Raw genomic sequence first — 15,009 nt, forward strand, 5'->3', positions numbered from 1 at the left:
ATATTATAGGTTAGGATGACTGACTCATCAACCCATAATATTCTCAAGAGAAACTCATTTGAGTGTAGTATCGCGTAACAACTTTTATCAGGTCTACACCTGAACACTCTCCACACCACGTCCTAAATAGGCCAAGTTGGGTTAAATGTTCTACGGTCCTCAGCTTCTCGGACCCCAAATCAGAGAAAGTGATGTCTAACCACAAATAACTTGTGTGACATCAATAGCTCCAAAAGGGTCTCCACTGAGTAGATGCGTCTCAAGCCAACTTTTTGTGTTTGACAAGACCTTTGGACTTATGCCTACGTAATCAAAATTATGTTTTAAAGAGGCATAAAGGAGCCTAAAAGAATTTTAATGAGTGTTAGTTCTTTTTGTCTTTTGAAATTTTAAGTCAGTATGGTTAAGTTCATTTACAAATTTGATTAAGAAAAGAGTTTAAAAATGCAATGGCATAAGGCCAAAGTTTCTAATTTGTAATATAGTCTAAGTTTTAAAATCACAAGCAAAGAAAAATTTTGAAAAGGGGGGGGGGACTTTGAAATTTAAGAAGTGGGAAAAGATGAAGAGACTAATCCTAAGCATAAAATTAAAAGTTAAGAGTTGAAAATATCTGACCAATGGGATGCAATCAAACAGACAAGAATGTCATATAGAAAACCCACTTTCCTTTTGGACTTTGAATCAAGCAATGATCAACAAGAAATTAGCAATATCAAGAGCAAGGCATTAAATAAAGATGGTCACATACAAGCAAGCAACTTCACAGCTAAAAGTCTTCTTTGTCTCCTCATGTATCAGATGAGATACTCCTTAATTAGCTTAGAATAAGGAATTAGACACAGGTTCGAAGTAACAGTTGCATCAAGACCATGTAGCAGATGAATTCATGTGGATCCCAATACTTGCATCAAATGAAAGCTCAAATCATAATAACTTGGTCTCAGAAAAGTTGACATTGGCCAAGTTCTTTTGCATATGGAATGTTTCCTAATTCTAAGTCCAAAATCTAAGATCAAATCCAACAGTCCACACAAACATTTTTTTTAAGGTTTTTGTTGTTTATTAAGTATTTTAAGGTCCTAAGACCATAAACACAAACAAAATACACAAACAAATATACAATCACAATATATGGCTCAAGTGAGCAAAGTGAAAATGACATGAATATAAACAAGTTAAATGATATGTAAATGACAAACGAAATGGTAAATGACTTGAATTAAAATTGCATAAAGTAAATGACTTGAAAATAAAAGAAATAATAATAAAAGTTAGTCAAATGATAGTTGATTAGATGTTAGTGATGCTTTGCTTTTAAATTGATTAAGTCATTCTTTGGAGAACACTCAATCCTCTATTCACAAGCATGGATACTTGAACCAAGACATCTTCCAAAGGAAGGAAAAAAGGCCAAGTTTCCATACAATACCATGAAAGGGGGGAGACTTACAATCTCACTTACTAGAATGCTATGTCTTTAGGGTCAAAATTTAGCTCTATGTTAAGTAATCGTAATTGAACTTATGTAGAAGTCACAACTTTCTAAGATCGGGCAATAGAATTTTTGGTGTTAATGCATGTTATAGATATGGTATAATGAACCATACTCCTAAAACATACCACACACAAAAAATTAAAAGATCAAAGGATAGTCATATCTCATCCATACTTGTATTGGTTCATCTAATACAAAGTTATTGATGAACCAATTAACCTTAGGAAATTGATACTTCATTGGTCAGTGGAAAGGATGGGAGAGAATGGGATTGAAGATGAAGAGGGAGGGGGGATAGGAGAAACACAAATTGTTCATGGGAGGAATTTTATCAAATTAAAATCATTCATTCATTTTGGGAGATGAAATGTACATTTCATCAATCCCCTAAATCCAATGATTTTAACTCAACAAAAGTCAAATCCACCTTGACCAAGGCCCTAACACATAGTCAAACTTCACAAGTCAATAAAAATGGCTCAACATAATTTCTACACAATTAATCAATTAAAAATGCATATAAAGAAGCGTTCGGATGGGCTTGGACATCATAAAACCCTAAAACTATTTTCCCTTTGTATCTTCTTATGACCGCTGATTATATCTTGTTTGAAAATAAGTCAATCTGGTTTTAAATACTGATTGAATGGTGCGTTCAATCATATCATCAATCACACATAGATTAGCATAAAAAGTGCAATCAAACAATACATAATATTCAGGCTGAATGTTCTGTATACAGATGTCTTGACATCGGGTCTGACATCTTAGCTAAATCCTGCACATCCACATTTTAAACACCCTGCAGGATCCTGTTATCTTATGTCAAGACAACACTTGTGACAACTTGTGAACACTCTAGGTTTTACCAAAATTGAAGCCAACACATAGAACCAACACTCTTATTTCTTGTTATTTAATTTATACTTTTACTTTAGCATCTCATATCATATTTTCTCTTTGCCCACTTGGGCCTATGTTTATGCTTCAGTCATTTTCACTTTACTCACTTAAGCCATTGTATTTTGTACTTGTGATCTTGTTTTGTTTTTGGTATTAGGACCTTAAAACACTTAATAAGAACAAAACCCCTACAAAATACATTAGTGGATTGTTGGATCCTTGTATGTGGCTTGATTTGGACCTATGGACTTAGAGTAGGCAACATTCCTAAGCTATGGAATGAAACTTGGCCAATGCCATTAATTTGAGACCATTTCTTGGCTAATGCCATTCATCTGATACAAGCTTGAGAGACTTCCTTTAGTTTATCTGATGCACTCTTTCTTTGTTGATCCTTGTCTGTCACTATTTGATGCTTTCTCTTTGAGTATGTTTCAAGGGATTTTTCATCTGATACATCTAAAGGACATTGAATATTGCTTGCTTTGGAGTGCTAGCTTGGATGTTTGGTTATCTTTATTTGATACCATTGGGTTTCTTATTATTTACTTGGATGATTATGGCCCTGTTGCTTGCTTGACAGTCCAAAGGAATGGGTTTCTATCTGACACTATTGTCTTGTGGATGCTTCCCATGGGTTAGATCTTTTCAACTCTAAACTTCTAAACTTTGGCCTTATACCATTGACTTTCAAACTATTTTCTTAATCAAATTTGTAAAAAAGACTTTATCATATTGATTTTATTTTCAAAAAGACCAAAAAGAACTAACAACTGCATCTAATCATTTTAGTCACTTGTTTCCTTTTTCCTTTAAAACTTTTCAGAAAAGAAGCATTTATATTTGAGTTATCTTTGGTTAAGATGTAATTCTCCTATTCCATGATATGTTGAGTGTAAGACTTTTCATTTATTTGTGACATACTTGTTGATTTAATCCAAGTTAGAGCACTCCCTCTTAAATGTTGTAAAGCCCTCATTATCGTTGGATGTTTGTTTGAGTATTCTCCCATTGATAACGAAAGATCTTTAAGCTTTTATTAAAATCAATCCGCCCATTTTTTAAATTTTTACCACGAACTACGAGGTTTTGATCCCTCATTTTTATGTTGGTACGTAGGCATAAGACCAAAAGTCTTACCAAACATAAAAATATAAATAAATGAATTCTTTTCTCATCCCCTCACTCTATTTTCAAAACAAACATTTTTTTCAACCAAAACACTTACACACAAAAAGGGCTCCCTAGGAGTACCTAGGACATTTTGGATGCTAATACCTTCCCTCTATGTAACTAACCCCCTTACCTGTAATCTCTGACATTTTATTAGTTTTGATTTTAAAAAAAATTATCTTTGGGTTTTGTTCATACTTTTTCCCTTTTCCTTTGGAAATAATAAAAGCGCGGTGACGACTCTGGTTTTATTGACGTTGAGTTAACCAATAACTCAATGGTCATGAATTTACCGTTACAGATATTACAATTAATTAAGTAATTTAATATATATTTAGTTACATTTTTGGTCCCTCTATTTTACATCATTCACGAAATAACTCTCCTTATGTCAAATTCAAATAGTTTTGGTCGAAAACACACGCACGCGCGCACATATACAAACACGCACGTGCACATAGTAGGATGTAAGGGACCATTGCAGTTATAATATAGGTGAATAAGATACCATGTCATTGTCTATACAATATATTCCAGTGTCCTTCAAGATGTTGAGCATCTCAGATATTCTTATGAGTTCCTTAGTTGACAGAGGTAGTGGGTTATAATAGTTAGTCTCAAAGTAAACTTATGGTTGTCAGAGAATTCATTGAGACTATTATCTCACACCATGTTTACTTTATTTTTTTTCAAATGATATGATAACAATTAAAGGTGAGGGAAAAATGACATGAAGAGCCATGACATGGATGCTTTTTATATTTTAATTTTTTTTTGTTATTTTTGTTGCGTATGCTATTTTAATGTACTTGTTTAGAAGCAAGAGTTGGACATGATCCATATGATAGATATAATTGGAAGGAGTTCCTACCTAAATAACCTAGTTTTGTGTAATCCTCCTACGCGGACTTAGAACAAAGTGAAATATGGATCTCGACCCACTAGAAAATCTTCCAACGGGATTTTCCGAATCAAATGATGAGGGTCATTTGTTTTGAGTAAAATAGTGGGAGCATATTTAATTAAAGGCCTAATTAAATATGTTATTGATACTTATATTTTCATTAATTTCATGTAGATTACCATGACAACAAACACCTCTAACAACATTTTGCGATCAATCCTTGACAAGGAAAAATTGTCTGGGACAAATTTTCTGGATTGACACCGAAACCTGAGGATTATCCTCAAACATGATAGAAAGTTGTATGTCTTGGAGAAGCCTGTTCCTGAAGAGGAACCTCCTAGTTCTACACCTAAGGAAGAAAGAGATGCTTATAAGAAGCATGTCGATGATGCCAATGAAACTGCTTGTCTCATGCTAGCTACCATGAACTCAGAATTGCAAAAGCAACATGAGAACATGGCAGCGTTCGATATGATCGAACACCTGAAGATGCTCTATCAAGAGCAAGCAAGGCATGAAAGGTTTGAAGTTTCAAAAGCCCTTTTTCAAGGCAAGTTAGCTGAGGGAGCCCCTGTAGGTCCCCATGTGCTCAAGATGATTAGGTATGTGGAAAACCTTGAAAGGTTGGGTTTTCCCCTCGGAAAGGAACTTGCGACTGATTTGATCTTGCAATCGTTGCCAGATAGATTCAGTCAATTTGTCCTAAATTTCAATATGAATGATATGGACAAATCTCTTCCTGAACTGCTAGCCATGTTAAAGACTGCTGAGCAGAACCTGAAGTCAAAAGGGAGGTCCATTCTGATGATCGGAAATGGAAAGAGACAGAACAAAAGGCCCACACAGTAGGGTGATAAAGGGAAAGGCAGGGAAGTTGCCAAACCCAGACCCACTGTTGCTACTTTGAAGCCTAGTGGAGGCATAGCAAAGGCAGACACCTGCTTCCATTGCGGTAAGACTGGACACTGGAAGAGAAACTGCCCAAAGTACCTGGAAGATATGAAGAATGGAGTAGAGACTTCCACTTCAGGTATTTTTGTTATTGAAATTAATTTATCTACTTCTGCATCATGGGTATTAGATACTGGATGCGGTTCTCACATTTGTATAGGGGCTAGAAAGAAGTAGAGATTTGGCAAAAGGTGAAGTTGACCTACGAGTTGGCAATGGAGTAAAGGTTGCTGCTTTAGCCATAGGAACTTATGTATTGACTTTACCTAGTGGTTTAATAGTTCAGTTAGAGATCTGTTATTATGTACCTGCAATTATCAGGAATATTATTTCCATTTCTTGTTTGGACAAGTTTGGTTTTTCATTTATAATAAAGAATAATTGTTGCTCAATTTATTTGAATGATAAATTCTATGCTACTGCACAAATGAACAATGGACCATATGTCCTTGATCTCGAAATGCCTATTTATAACATTAATACTAAAAGGATGAAACCTAACGAGTTAAATCCAACTTACCTTTGGCATTGTCGATTAGGCCACATAAATAAGAAACGCATTTCCAAACTCCATAAAGATGGACTCTTGGACTCTTTTGATTATGAATCATATGAGACATGCAGATCTTGTTTAATTGGAAAGATGGAAAAGTCTCCATTCACATGAAAAGGTGAAAGAGCGAATGATCTTTTGGGCCTCATACATACATATGTATGCGGACCACTGAACATACCAGCCAGAGGAGGTTTTCAGTACTTCATCACATTCACTGATGATTTCAGTAGATATGGTTATGTGTATTTAATAAAACACAAATCAGAGTCCTTTGAAAAGTTTAAGGAATTCAAGAATGAAGTACAAAACCAACTAGGTAAGAATATTAAAACTCTTCGATCAGATCGAGGTGGTGAGTATTTAAGCCTAGAGTTTGATGACCATTTGAAAGAGTGTGGGATCCTATCCCAACTTACTCCTCCTGGAACACCCCAGTGGAATGGTGTATCTGAGAGAAGAAATTGAACCCTGTTAGACATGGTCCGATCCATGATGAGTCACGCCGATCTTCCAAACTCCTTTTGGGGACATGCACTATTGACAGTAGCTTACACACTTAATCGTGTTCCATCCAAAAAGGTTGAGAAGACACCATATGAGATAAGGAGTGGTAAGAAACCACATATGTCTTACATGAAGATTTGGGGTTGCGAAGTTTATGTGAAATGACAAATTTCAACTAAGCTTGAGCCCAAATCTGACAAATGCTTATTTGTGGGGTATCCTAAAGAAACAAGAGGGTATTACTTCTACAATCCTTCTGAGGGCAAAGTGTTTGTCGCTCGAACTAGAGTTTTCCTAGAAAAGGATTTTATTTCCAAAGGAATCAGTGGGAGGAAAGTAGAGCTTGAAGAAATTCAAGAATCACAAAGCATTGATACACCTATGGAGGAATTAGAGCAGGAAACATAAGTAGTTATGGAAGAGCAACCTGCTCAAGTAGAACAAGACCAGCGTAGGTCAGGCAGGATACGCCACCTACCTGAGATATATGGATATCTCATAACTGATCAAGGTGATGTATTACTCATGGATCAAGATGACCCTGTGACCTACCAAGAGGCCATAACTGGTCCCGAGTCTGAGAAGTGGCTAGAAGCCATGAAATCTAAAATGGATTCCATGTACACAAACCAGGTTTGGACCTTGTTAGAGCCTCCTGTAGGAGTTAACCCTATAGGATGCAGATGGGTCTTCTAAAAGAAGACTGACATGGATGGTAAGGTACATACCTATAAGGCAAGACTGGTTGCAAAAGGATATAAACAAATTCATGGGGTTGACTATGATGAAACCTTTTCACCAGTTGCAATGCTTAAATCTGTTCGGATTTTACTTGTTATCACTGCATATCATGATTATGAAATATGGCAGATGGATGTCAAAACTGATTTCCTTAATGGGAATCTTCTTGAGGATGTGTACATGACACAGCCTGAAGGATTTGACATACCAGAAGAAGCCCAAAAGATATGTAAGTTACAAAGATCAACCTATGGATTGAAGCAAGCTTCCAGAAGTTGGAATCTTCGTTTTGATGAAACGGTAAAACAATATAGATTCATCAAGAACGAAGATGAGCCTTGTGTCTACAAGAAGGTTAGTGGGAGCATGATCGTTTTCCTGGTATTATATGTAGATTACATATTACTCATTGGAAACGATGTCCTTACCCTGCAACAAGTAAAGTCGTGGTTGGGGAAATGCTTTTCTATGAAGGACCTAGGTGAAGCAGCCTATATATTAAGAATCAGAATCTATAGAGATAGATCACAAAAACTGCTTGGCCTAAGTCAGAGTACATACATAGACAAAGTGCTGAGACGCTTTAATATGCATGATTCCAAGAAAGGATTCGTACTTATGAAACATGGCATGTGTCTATCAAAAACCCAATCCCCTTCAACTAAGGAAGAAAGGGATCGCATGAATAAGATTCCATATGCATCTACAATAGGATCTATCATGTATGCCATGTTATGTACTCGACCAGATGTCTCGTATGCTTTAAGTGCAACGAGTAGGTACCAATTTGATCCTGGTGATGCTCATTGGGTAGGTGTCAAGAATATCCTCAAGTATTTGAGAAGGACTAAGGACTCATTCTTCATATATGGAGGTCAGAAAGAGCTGGCTGTAATTGGATACACCGATGCTAGCTTCCAGACAGATAAGGATGACTTTAGATCACAATCTGGTTATGTGTTTTGCTTAAACGGTGGCGTTGTGAGCTGGAAAAGTTCAAAGCAAGATACAGTTTCTGATTCTAAAACTGAGGACGAGTATATTGTTGCCTCAAGCGCAGCAAAGGAAGCTGTTTGGATCAAAAAGTTCATTAGTGAACTTGGCGTGGTTCCTAGCATTGTGGATCCCATTGGTCTCTATTGTGATAACAATGGTGCTATCACGCAAGCTAAGGAGCCTAGATCTCACCAACGATCCAAACACATACTTAGGCGTTATCACCTCATTCGAGAGATAATAGATAGAGGAGATGTGAAAATATGCAGAGTACCTACACTTGACAATATTGTTGACCCACTAACAAAGCCTCTTGCCACTACGCCAAAAAAGACCTATGAGAGCGCTTTTTTTGGCCTTTAAAAGCGCTTAAAAGCGCTGCCGTAGGTGGCGCTGCTATAGGTTTTAGCAGCGCTTTTTGTTTACTAAAAAGCGCTGCTAAAGGTTGTCAATAGAGAGCGCTTTTTAGTAAAAAGCGCTGCTAAAGGTGGTATATAGACAACCTTTAAGAGCGCTTTTTACTAAAAAGCGCTCTCTATTGACAACCTTTAGCAGCGCTTTTGAGTAAAAAGCGCTCTTAAAGGTTGTCTATATACCACCTATAGCAGCGCTTTTTACTAAAAAGCGCTCTCTATTGACAACCTATAGCAGCGCTTTTTACTAAAAAGCGCTCTCTATTGACAACCTATAGCAGCGCTTTTTAGTAAAAAGCGCTCTCTATTGACAACCTATAGCAGCGCTTTTTACTAAAAAGCGCTCTCTATTGACAACCTTTAGCAGCGCTTTTTAGTAAAAAGCGCTCTCTATTGACAACCTTTAGCAGCGCTTTTTACTAAAAAGCGCTGTCTTTTCCTCTAGTAAAATAACAAAACGCTGCCTTCAGTTTAAGCCTACCATTTCAACCTGTAATATTTTTTGGGAATAATCCCATAAACCTGTAAATCAAGCCTCTCTAATTCAAGCATTTGGAGTCATAATTCAAGCATTTGTAATTTTTTAAACCAACACAAGCAAACCAACACAAGAATGAACACATTTGGAGTCATAATTCAAGCAAACCAACACAAGGATAGATAGGCACTGAACACATTTGGAGTCATAATTCAAGCATTTGTAATTTTTTAAAGCAAACCAACACAAGAATAAACACATTAATCTATCCATGAAATTAAAGATATCACTAAAATTATAAAGAACTATACACAAGTCAAAACTAATATGTTATACGGCCTATTTGGAGTCATAACTAATCTGTTAAAAATATAAAGAACTATACACTTGCCAACCAGAAACCATTCTTCATCAAAGTATTCATGTTATTTTGAAACCATTATATACTAATTAATCTTTTCTCAATAAAATATTGACACAATTCCTCCTTGATTTGTTCCAACTGCAGTCTCGTGTAATGAGCACACTTGTATTCATCAAAGTACTACATAACAAAACATAATATGCATGATTTAGTTAAAAGTAATAAATAATATGAAATATTCGATAAATATTAAAACAAATCCTAAGTTATAAATCCATACCGTGATTGGAATCTCTATTTGATTCATATTAATGATTTCCCTCATAAACCTCATTACAAAGTATCCGCAATCGATACCGTTGCGCTATAGAGGACACTACATAGAAAAATAAATAAGAATGTATAGTTATCTTTTCTTATCAAGTAGCATCACTATTATAAGCAAAATTGTGAAAATTAAAGTACCTGCACTTTTATCCACGTAATGTTGCTGGATTTAGTACGTGGTACTCGAGCTTGTCTTTGAGATCGGAACACTTTTATTGATCTAACAAAATAAAAACATATATTTAGAACAATCTCACATAAATATACACGAATATTTAGAACAGTCTCACTTACGTATCAACTAATTGCTTCATATCCGGATAATTTGTCCATTCACCATCTATCGAATTCAGAAAATATACCACTTCTTTTAAAGGATCAATAGCAAGCAACAACCAGTGACACCTATAAATTAAAACAAAAGTTTATATGGAATTTTTTTACGTAAAAGAAACAATTAAAGATTAGAATAAACTTAGAATTAAAATCTAACCCTGAATTATACGGCCAAAGATACAAGTTGTTTGTACTGCTGGCCATGAATCTCTTGACTAAGTACTCTCTACATGAATCCGGTTCCCTACAAATTAATGCTTTGTTGACCAGGGAGGAAGACACGAAACGGAATCTGTTTGACAATTGATCATTCCCGCGCATGAAATTGTCATACAAGAACCTTCAATAAAAACATAATAAACATTAGACTATTTTTATTGAAATGTGTAAATAAATTGTTCAAGTAATTAAATAATATATAGATCGGATTACCGGATGTATGTGTGTATAACACCGACGCCTAATTCTTGAAGTAACAACTATTTCTTTTTGCAATGTTGGTAAGATCGCAGGATCGATCATCTTACTGCAAATTGACTTGAAGAAAAAACACAATTTAGTTATTGCGCTTCTTACTTTTTCTGGCAGAATAGAACGTATACTTATCGGTAGAAAATGTTCCATTATAACATGGCAATCATGCGTCTTTAAACTCTTTAACTTGAGGTCTTTCATAGACACAAGTCTTCTAATATCTGATGAGTAGCCTTCTGGAACTTTAACTTCACTTAGGAACTTACACAATATTTTTTTCTCCTTTCTAGATAGAGTGTAAACAGCAGGTGGTAGATATGTTCGTTTTCCTTTCTTCACGGGTCCCAATTCAGTTCTCATTCCCATGTTTACCATGTCCTTCCTTACATTAAGGCCATCCTTAGACTTTCCTTGTATATTGAGTAACGTACCAATAACACTGTCAAATACATTTTTTTCAATATGCATAACATCGAGGAAATGTCTTACATACAAAGACTTCCAATATGGCAGTTCAAAAAAAATTGACCTTTTCTTCCACCCACTCTTGACAAGTGTATGTGCAAAAGGCTTGCCAAACTTAGTACTTACGTCCTTCACCTTTTCAAAAATTTGATCACCTGTCAACATTGTTGGAGCTCTACCTTCTTCTGTATTTCCATTGAATGCTTTTCTCCACCCACGGTAGTGATGATTAGAATTTAAGAATCTACGATGACCGAGAAAGACATTCTTATGACAAAGGTCCAGTCGCATCATATCGGTTCCGTCTTCACAAACAGGACACGCTTTTTCACCTTTAATGCTGTACCCTGATAGATTTCCGTATGCTGGAAAATCATTAATTGTTCCAAACAACATCGCCCTCAAGTTGAAACTTTCTTTCCTATACCCATCATAAACCTCCACACCGTTCTCCCACAAAAACTTTAAATCTTCGATTAAGGGTGTCAAGTATACGTCTATGTCATTCCCTGGTTGTTTAGGCCCAGAAATTAACATAGATAACATCATGTACTTACGCTTCATACATAGCCATGGAGGTAGGTTATAAATCATAAGAATCACAGGCCATGTGCTATGCGAGATACTTTGAATACCATGTGGGTTCATTCCATCAGTAGACAATGCCAAGCGAAGGTTTCTTGCTTCTTTTCCAAATTCAGGATAATCATTATCAATTTTCATCCACTGGGGTGAATCTGCCGGATGTCGAAACTTTCCATCAATAATTCTTTCATCTGCATGCCAAGTCAAGTGTCTTGAATCGGTTTCACTACGATACATGCGTCTAAATCTCGGAATTATAGGAAAATACCATAAGACTTTTGCTGGAGACAACTTTTTCTTATATCGAGGGGCACCACATTTAGGACACTCATTTAACGATGCATACTCGTTTCGAAACAAAACGCAATCGTTTGAACAGGCATGTATCTTATCATAGCTCATGCCAATAGAGCACAACATCTTTTTGGCCTCATACGTTCGATTGGGAAGAACATTATCCTCTGGTAGTATATCTTTCATAAGAGCTAATAACTCTGTGAAACTTTTATCCGACCATCCATTGCCCGCCTTTAAGTTGTACAACTTTAATAACGCAGACAATCTTGTGAATTTTGTACAACCATTATACAACGGTTTCTCTGCATTGCTTACCAACCTCTCGAACATTTTGGGACAGTCCTTAAGATCTTCTTCAAGCGCTTCTGCAATCTCTTCGACTCGATCATAATCATATGTATCTGTGCAATCGTCGTTTGAAGCATAGGTCGTATTATACCCCGATTCAACATTCTCGTTACTTTTCTCACCATGCAAATTCCAACATGTATAACTTCTATCAATTCCATACCGTAGTAAATGCGATGCCAACTGAACCGCGTCAACCTGACTCCCATAACAGCAACTCAAGCAAGGACATGTCATTCGATTGGGGTCTTTGGCGTGCGCAATAGCAAACTTAACAAATTTCGATACCCCATTCTCGTACTCTTTCGACAATCGATTGGAATACATCCATGTCTTATCCATGGTTTTAACGCAAAGTAATTAGGGTACAAAACGGTATAACGCGTTTCTGTCAAAACCCAAAGTATACACGGAATGAATACGAAGCAAGAAAACACAACATATTCACGCAATTTCAGACAAATTCATCACAGTGTACCAGTAATTTGAGGAAGAAATTTACCTCGGATTTACCGAACAGCAACGTCGAGAAGGTCAAACTCACGGAAACACAGGGAATGAGCGCTGTACATATAAAACAACATCAAGGATAAGTCATAACGTATAAAACAATTCAAGAAACTTATATGATGCACATGAACAATTCAAGAACCAAGTAATCGATCATTCAAGAAATTCAATTCACAAGTAAGAACCAAGAAATTCAAGAACCAAGAAATTCAATTCACATTATCAATTTTATTAAATTATCAACTCGATGGGGATATAAGGTTAGTGTGTCAATGGACGAACCGGTATATCAATAGTTAAACTACGTGGACTAATATTAATAAAAGGAGTGCTAACAATACCAACTCTAACACTCTTTTATTGGGTGAAACTCGTCTAAGTCCCACTATTTTGAGTCTTTTGTCTGTCTCCTTTCCAAGAACTCAAGAGCTTGTTGCGACCAAAACACAGTTCCAAATATCATAACTGCTTCCTAATGCATAACTAGAGCTAAATAATATAAAACTGTCTAATTAGCTCAGACCAATCACTTTGAACCTCTAGGCCACCACTCATGATCTTTACTAGTAAGAGGTCATATAGATTTAAGACGGAATACATCCCACACAGGCAGTTTAATTGGAACAGTACCACATATAACTGGTTGTACATAGTTACTGGTTGTAAACAGAACTATACTAAGTGCACAAGTACCTGAGTTTGTCGCTTTGAGATTAAAAAATATAGGACAGAATCGGACAGCTACAACAGCTTTGCTTGCGTAGGGAATCTGTATAGCAGGCCTGCATATCAAGGTCAAATAATAAAGCAACATACATAACTAACATATTTTGGTAACTTGATTCATTAGCTTAACATGAATAATTGAACATAATGATTCATTCTAGATACTAAATGATTAAACACATGCTTTGGGTTTGTATAATATCTAAGCTGAAAGACATACCGAGAAAGATCTTTTCTAGAAAATATGTAAGCTGCATTAACAGATTCAGACGCAGTACCGATTTTGTAAGAACCTGAAATGGGCAAAGACGTGAAGTTTTCAATTAGACGCAAACCATGTAATAAAAGCTAAGCAAGAATTTATCTATAAAGGAAGAAAACAACATATATGGTTCCCTCAGATCCTCAAGACCTCCTATTTGCTCACCACGATACTCAACAACCTGCAGACAAGCACATGAAAAATGTACATATAGTCCATCAGGGTTCATTTTACACTACAGTGACCATCTTAAAAATTCACATAATATTAAAACATCATTTTACAACATTAAATAGGATTGCCAAAATATGACTGTAGCAGACAAAGTTATGCCAAAATATGAATGTACATTTTGAAGTTTAACTGTTCATTCAAACCAACATGTAATAGGATTGCCAAAATATGAGACATTGCTCTAAGTTCTTGAAACCATATCACATATATCACTGTAGCAGACAAAGTTATTCCATTTGAGTATCCAACATTTAACATCAAAATCACTTTCTGAAATTTCAGTAATAGTTAGAATATGAGGATACAATGGTGCAAACATATCAGTTCATTCCTTCCTACTTTCTCAGCAAATTTAAACAAATGTTGAAAAGGCACTGATTCTATTAGAACTCCCAACATTATTTCTAAGTCAATGGCGATACAAGTTACAGAATATCATTTATATCAGAACAAGATGAAACTTTCGGTAAGTTACAGAATATTAAGCAAACATAGTCACAAACTCTAATAATCGATACTGACAAATAAATAACCCATAATGTAGCAATGCAAGTCCATTCAAACCAAAATCGACCACCTATTCTTTGACTTCTAGGGCAAAACAGAAAGACACGAAAACCTAACCTTAAAACGCAATGAGATTTCCAGGTATTGAATCCTTCTCTTTCGAATGCAGTCTCTTTCAAATTTGTAGTGTTTATCGTTGAGATTTCCAGGTACTCTGTGGAATTTTTTCCAGGGCAGCGAGAGCTTCGAACGAGAGAGAGTGAAAGAGGGATTTCTGAAAGTCAGGGATTTTGTAATATTAGATTTATTATAATTTTTATAAATGACCTATGAGAGCGCTTTTACCATGAAAGCGCTTTCATAGATGTGAGACTGAGACCTATAAGAGCGCTTTTACCTTAAAAGCGCTTTCATAAGTGTGAAACCCATGAGACCTATAAGAGCGCTTTTACCT

The 15,009-nt window shown here is 35.8% G+C and overlaps 1 long non-coding RNA gene across 1 annotated transcript; it reads right to left on the reverse strand.

Moving 5' to 3' along the window:
• Window positions 1-13,517: 13,517 nt before the first annotated feature.
• LOC127135502 (uncharacterized) lies at window positions 13,518-14,734 on the reverse strand. Its single transcript, XR_007808588.1, has 3 exons — window positions 14,673-14,734; window positions 13,773-13,995; window positions 13,518-13,608 (listed from the first exon to the last, which is right to left on the reverse strand). It is a non-coding gene; the product is annotated as an uncharacterized LOC127135502 (long non-coding RNA).
• Between the last annotated feature and the right edge of the window lie 275 nt (window positions 14,735-15,009).

This window comes from Lathyrus oleraceus, chromosome 4, assembly GCF_024323335.1.
Source record: "Lathyrus oleraceus cultivar Zhongwan6 chromosome 4, CAAS_Psat_ZW6_1.0, whole genome shotgun sequence".
NCBI classification, from domain to species: domain Eukaryota; kingdom Viridiplantae; phylum Streptophyta; class Magnoliopsida; order Fabales; family Fabaceae; genus Lathyrus; species Lathyrus oleraceus.